Below are 6607 nucleotides of genomic sequence, written 5' to 3'. Positions count from 1 at the left end.
TCACTGATGTTTCTGTCTCTTCCTCTCTGAAATTAATAAAAAAAATTTTTTTAAAAGTGACTCTAAAATTTGAAAACCATTGATCTCAGTAATATTAATAACTAGAGGCCCAGTGCACAGATTCATGCACCGGTGGGGTCCCTCGGCCTGGCCTGAGCCCTCTTGCAATCCAGGACCTCTTGGGGGATGTTGGAGAGCCTGTTTCAGCCTGATCCCTGCAGGCCAGGCCAAGGGACCCCACGGGTATATGAATTTTTTTCTTGTTATGAGAACTTTTCAGTTCTACTCTCCTAGCAACTTTCAAATATACGATGCAGTATCATTACCTATATATAGTCACCGTGCTGTGCATTACACCCACAGAAGTTATTACTCTTATAACTGCAAGGTTGTATTCTTTGACCGCCTTTACCCATTTCCCCCATCTCCTGCCCCTGCAACCACCTATCTGTTCTCTGTTTTTATGAGTTTGTTGTTTTATGGGCTCTACATGTAAGTGAGGCCATACGGTGTTTGTCTTTCTCTTCTCACTTATTTCACTTAGCACAATGTCCTCCAAGTTCTTTCCAGTTGTTATTAATGCAAAATTTCCTTCTTTTTTTATGACTGAATAATATTCCAGTGTGTGTGTATAGGTGTGTATATATTTATCACATTTCCTTTACCCATTCATCCATTGCTAGACACTTAGGTTGCTTCCTTATATTGGCTATTATAAATAATGCTGCAATAAACATGGGGGTGTAGGTGTCTCTTCAGGACAGCGATTTTGATTCCTTTGAATATACAGTATACCCAGAAGTAGAATTGATGGATCATATGATAGTTCTATTTTTAATTTTTTGAAGGACCTCCGTACTGTTTTCCATAGTGGATGCACCAATCCGCATCCCCACCAGCAGTGCCCAAGGGTTCCCTTTCTCCGCAATCTTGCCAACACTTATCTCTTGTCATTTTGATGATAGTCATTCCAACAGATGTGAGGTGATACCTCATGTGGCTTTGATTTGCATTTCCCTGATGATGATTGATGTTGGACATCTTTTCATGTACCTGTTGGCCATGGGTACATCTTCCTCAGAAAAAGTCTATTCAGCTTCTCTGCCCATTCTTTAAACCAGATTGTTTGTATTTTTGCTATTGGGTCATATGAGTTCTTCCTATATTTTGGATATTAATTCCTTTCAGATATGATTTGCAAAACTTTTCTCCCGTTCTGGCCTTTTCATTTCATTGCCTTTGCTGTGCAGTGTACTTCTTGTTTAAACCTGCAAGGATTGCCCAGAGGACCTAGCATGTGCCTGGGTGCCCTGTAGGTGCCCACTGAACATGTGTCGATTGGAGCTGAAGCTGAGAAAGCTCCCAGTTCCCTGCACTTTTGCCAGAACCCCAGTGAGTGAAGAAGGAGCTGAGAGGGGAAGATGGACCCGACTTGCCCGTCCCCGGGGAAACCCGGACCAGAAATCACAGTCTTGGCCCCAGCCTTGGACTCTTTCATCTGCAGGCTCAAATCAACAAACTGCCACCCACTACATACCAGGCCGGCATGCAGACTAGCTTCCTATTTGGGCTGGGAACAAATGTGTTTGTAACTAATTAAATTTTATAAGATGATAAGCCAGGCTGTCTCTCCCACCACTGCAGCTTGGCAGCCAGAGGCAAATGTCTCCAGTTCTCAAGGCGTCTTGGGAAACCCTGGTCTGGTGCACTGTTTTGTTTTTGTTTTTTTCTGTTTTCTTTCTCTCTCCATGTTTTTCTTGTTCTTGCTGAAATTCTATGCACCCAAATGGCAAGCACTGTCTTTTGTAACAGATCACAGTAAAACCACGACGGTGGAGCTTTCCAGACCTATTGACTATTTAAAGAATACTTTAGGGGGGAAGTGCTACTCAAGGCAACAGTTCTCAAGCTCATGTTCACCTCTGCACCCCCACTGCGCCTGCGTGCATGTCTCTCGTCAGCACCGATCATTTTCCAGCTCAGTCACGTCTACCACTTACTGAGTTCTGACCTTTTTTTCATTCAATTTTCACAGCAGTTTTGCTCAGGAGATACTATAACAGAGTCCATGTTACATCTGCCCCACTGACTCCCCCAGTTGAGCATGTGCACAGCACTGTGGACTTACGCTTCGTATCTCGTCCCAGCTGCAAGTTAACTTTGCGATATTGTCATTAAGCCTATTAAACTATAGACTGTAAGCCCCATGAAGGCAGGGATTATGCTAGTTCTGCTCACCATTGTATCCCTGGTACCTTCTGGCACTTGGTAAGTGGTCTGCCAGCAAGGTAGTCAGGCAGTAGGGCTCTGGATCAAGGTCCCAGCAGGAAACAGGGGGCACATTCTAAGAAGGAATTGGAAGGATTCTAATGCAGGGACTATCTATCAAGGAGTGAAAGGGTAAGGGACTAGCATTGTCTAGCCCTGGTAGGAGGAGGTTACTACTTGTTATAGATTACAATTTGCCCCCCCAAGAAGATATTTTGAAGTCCTAACCTCCAGTTCCCATGAATGTGACTTTTTTTTGAAATAGGGTCTTTGCAGATGAAATCAAGTTGAGCTGAGGCCGTTAGGGTGGGCCCCCGTCTGATATGACTGGTGTCCTTGTAAGAAGAGAAGAGGAGAGACGAGGGAGGGCGCGTAGCTCTTTGGAAGTCACTATGGTGACAGGGCGGTCGGGAAGCATCTTGGTAACTGGTCCCGGCTCTGTGAAAGCAGTCGCCATCGCTTTCCTGGGGTTTAAGGTAAATCTCTTCACCTTTGGACGTGGTGAAGAAAGGGTTTGGAAGTTGTGGCAAGCACTGGGTCCCACGTCTCCTGCCTTGAGGGCGTGTGCGACGTGGAGCATCAGTTATTTTCCGTCTCCCTGTGGGCAGCAGACCTAGCTTTCGGGATGCAACGGAGGGAGCCCTGAATTTGGAGGGAGTCGAGGGACTCTGAGGAGGAGGGAAGACCTAAATCGGTGAATGGTCGAGTAGTCCACATGTGAATAGCGGGAGAATGATTGCGAGTTGTTGGTGTTGGTCGTTAGTGTCATGAGTGAAGGGCGGTGGTGGTGGGCTTTTGAAAGTCCAGGGAAGGAACGATTTGTCGATGTCATCTGGCTGACTTTAAGAGAAAATCGACCAGCAAATATGTCTAAAGTGGCTTTTGAATACAGCACACTGTGCAAGGCATAATCAGAATTATTAAGCAAGTATTCCTGTTCCCAGAGAACTTAGTTATGTTGGTAGTGAATTTTTAACCTGGAGTCTGTGGATCTGGTGATTGGTGGTGATTGGGCTTCAGAAGAGTTCATAGCTGCTCCCCCTTTCCCAAACTGTACAAAATTCTGTGTTTGTGCATTTTTCTGGGGAGTTAATTTTTCCAGAACTTTGATCTGATGCTCAAACGTGGTCTTAATCCCCCAATAAGTATTTATTCAGCAACTTTTATGTCCTTGACTTTGAGAAGTAGGAGCCTCTTGTTTTATTTAAATTTTGCACACTTAGTGCCTGGCATACTAAGCACCGATGAATCTGCTTTCTGAATGAATTTAAAAAAGAAGAAGAAGAAGAAGAGAAGAGGAGACACAGACAGGAAAGAAAGCCATGGGATACTGGAGATGAGATTGGAGAGATGCACCTATAAGCCAAGGACACCAAATTTGTTGGCAACTACCAGAAGCTAGGAGAGGCAAGGAAGGATTCTCCCCCATGTGTTTCAGAGGGAGCATGGTAATGCCAACACCTTCATTTCACTTTCTGGCCTCCAGATCTGTGAGGCAATAGAATTTTGTTCTAAGCTACCTGGATATGTAGCACTTTGTTCCAGCAGCCTGAGAAGACTAATATACCACTCCTGGGCCTGAAGGGACAGGGGGAGGAGTGACCTGTCCGCAGTGGTTTGTAGCAGAGGGGCCACTTGCCAGGAGCTGTGGCCCAGGTGTGATGATGTAACTATGGAACTATGGCAGGAAGCAAACAGGGGAATAAATGCCTTGATCTCTTCCCTCTCCCAGTTTCTAATTTCCATTTCCTGTCTCCCATTAGCCCATATCTTGTGATAGCCACAGGGCAAAGGAGTTTAGTGATAAGGCCTATAGAAGTCAGCCTCTTAAAAAAAAAAAAAAAAGAGAAGGGTGGGGGGAGGGGGAAGAAGTCAGCCTCTTAGGTACAGGGTAGAGTGGCCAAGGGGGAGAGATCTGAAGGGCAAGCAGTCGATCCCACCCGGGAGGTAAGTAAATACTGAATGAATGGATGGATGAATGGGAGCATGACGAGACAGAACTCCCAGTTAATTCTTGTTGCTGGTTTGGAACCAGACAATTTTATGGCACTGCTCTGTTTCCATCCTGAGAAGAGAAGAGAGGAGTCATGGGTTTTTGTTTTTAAATAGGACCTTTGTGTCTAGCTTCAAGTCCTGCCTTCTGGCTCAGCACCCAGGTTCTGAGTCCTGTGACGCCTCCCGCTTTATGTAGCCAGCACCTTAAGGCCGGATTCTATTTTAAGGCTGCAAGTGAGGTAATTGGTCCGACAACAGAAACACAGCTGTAATTATAAAGTGCCAACCTCCAAAGCAGAAAAGCCATCGGCCCCCAAGGGTTGCCAACATAAATGACTCAGTAACTCATGCACACGTGGGCCAGGCCAGGCCAGCACATCCTCCTGTAACGTGGAGGTCCACTGTGCAAGGGGTGGGGTGGGGGGGCTGGTGGGGAGGAACATTCGGATAATTCAGCTCCTGTGGCAACTGATGTGCGGCCTCAACATCGAGCCATTGCCAGCTCTGCTAGCCAGAGCAGTAATTCAGGGGATTCAGGGTTAGGCCCACCAATGGATGGGCCAAGTGAGCAGATTGGACCAGATCACTCCTCTAGTGGAAATACTGTCCGGAGCAGGCTGCACTGGCCAAGTCTGTGAAGCCGGTTTGCATGTCACTGAGACATCTGCAGTGCAATCAGCTCAGCTGCTTGGCTTTGTGGAGGCGAAGTGGCTGCTTCCTCCCATTCCAAAGCAGGGCCCTTGTCTTGGGGAGGCCAGAGAAAAAGAGCCTGCGATTTTGCTTGACTGGTCTGGCCTGAAATTTTTGTATTTCTCAGATTAGAAATAACTGAGCGAGGCTAGGTTTTAAATTTTAATTTATATTTGGTTGCAGCAACAGGACATAGCACATGTCGAGACTTAGATGGAATACATTGTAGTTATGCCCATCTATCCCTCAGACTTTTGAACTTTACTAACGATGCTACTCATTTGTCTCAGAATTACCTCTGCTGTCTTCAGACAACAAACATTCACAGGAGTGTTCCCTGTGCAGGCCACTGTGGCAAAAACGTAAGTGGTGGCGCCTCCCTCTGAGGTGTTACTATTTTTCATTTCTTTAGCAAACGGAACGCCAGTCTGTTTCTCAGAAGCAGAACTAGATGGCCACCTCAGCGCAGATGTGGAGACTCCTTGCTTACTAAGCAGATATAAGGCAGGCGGGAGACCTGGAGAGAAGGTGCAAAATGATTTCTTTGAGAACTTCTTTGGTATGAAAAACTCGAGGGAGGAAATGTCTGATTTGCACAAGGAGTCCCAGGGTGTTCTGGGAGGGAAGGGCTGGGTATTCATTTTATTAGTCAAGATTTGCAAGGTTATGCTGCTTTAACAAAGAACCCCAAAGTTTCTTACAACAACAATAGCAGCAGCAACAACAAAGGTTTGTTTGTCACTGAGGCAGTGTAGCCATCATGGGTCAACCATGGCTTTATTCCCTTCATTCTCGGACCCTGGCTAGTGGAGCAGCTTCTATAGGAGGCCCTGTTTGGTCTTCATAGAAGAGGGAAACAGTCATACAAGTTATACTTTGGTTCCTACAATTTCTGCTCCAAAGTGTATACATCCCACATTTCAATTCCTCCCACACATAAATGGCTAAAACAAGTCCTGGGGCAACCCCTGAAGTTAGCAGGGCAGGGTTGTATAATTCTCCTCTAGGGTGGAAAGATGGAGTTTTTGGTGAACATTCATGCCATCTACACATGTACTTACACCTTCCTCCTGAGGTTCAGAATTGGAGAGCTCTGTTGGGATTGGCAGCAGGCTGGCTCTAACCAGTCGCAGGGGTGGGCAGCTGAACCTCAAAGTGAAGTGACCAGGAAGTTTGAGGTAGGTAGATAGATGAGTTACTGGATGGATCCACCTGACTGATACAGAAGAGAAGAAGGCAATGGTTCTGGTCCATGAGGTGCTTGCTGGAGCCCATCTTGATCCAGTTCTTCTGGGGGTGGCTCACCCTGGGAAGTAGCTGAAGGAATCCTGGGGGGAGAAGCTCAGACCTTGGGTGTAGCTTTCTTGACTGAGCATCACCTTGAGGGATCACAGCTGTGGCTTCCAGGAGACATGTTGCTTATCTTGACTACACAAGATAGGGAAACTTCCCTCCAGCTACCAGCCTGTCACTGCTGCTGGCCCGCCAGAGAGGACTAGATAAGACCTGGGCCCTCCCCAAAACTACAAATTTTCTTTGCATTTCCCCCCTGTTCCCTACCTACACACTAATGCCTACATATCATATATCTCTAGATATATAAAGGCAAAGGAGTTGAGGCCTTGGAAATGGGAAAGAATTTTCAGCTACTATC

The 6607-nt window shown here is 46.3% G+C and overlaps 1 long non-coding RNA gene across 1 annotated transcript; it reads right to left on the bottom strand.

Annotated features, from left to right (window-relative positions):
• Window positions 1-5106: 5106 nt before the first annotated feature.
• On the bottom strand, window positions 5107-6365 carry LOC118665736. The gene is made up of 2 exons (XR_004970741.1): window positions 6015-6365; window positions 5107-5470 (listed from the first exon to the last, which is right to left on the bottom strand). It is a non-coding gene; the product is annotated as an uncharacterized LOC118665736 (long non-coding RNA).
• Between the last annotated feature and the right edge of the window lie 242 nt (window positions 6366-6607).

Source organism: Myotis myotis, unplaced genomic scaffold (assembly GCF_014108235.1).
Source record: "Myotis myotis isolate mMyoMyo1 unplaced genomic scaffold, mMyoMyo1.p scaffold_m19_p_11, whole genome shotgun sequence".
Lineage (NCBI taxonomy): Eukaryota > Metazoa > Chordata > Mammalia > Chiroptera > Vespertilionidae > Myotis > Myotis myotis.
Note: the sequence above shows the minus strand (reverse complement) of the source record. Positions and strands in the feature narration are given on the sequence as shown.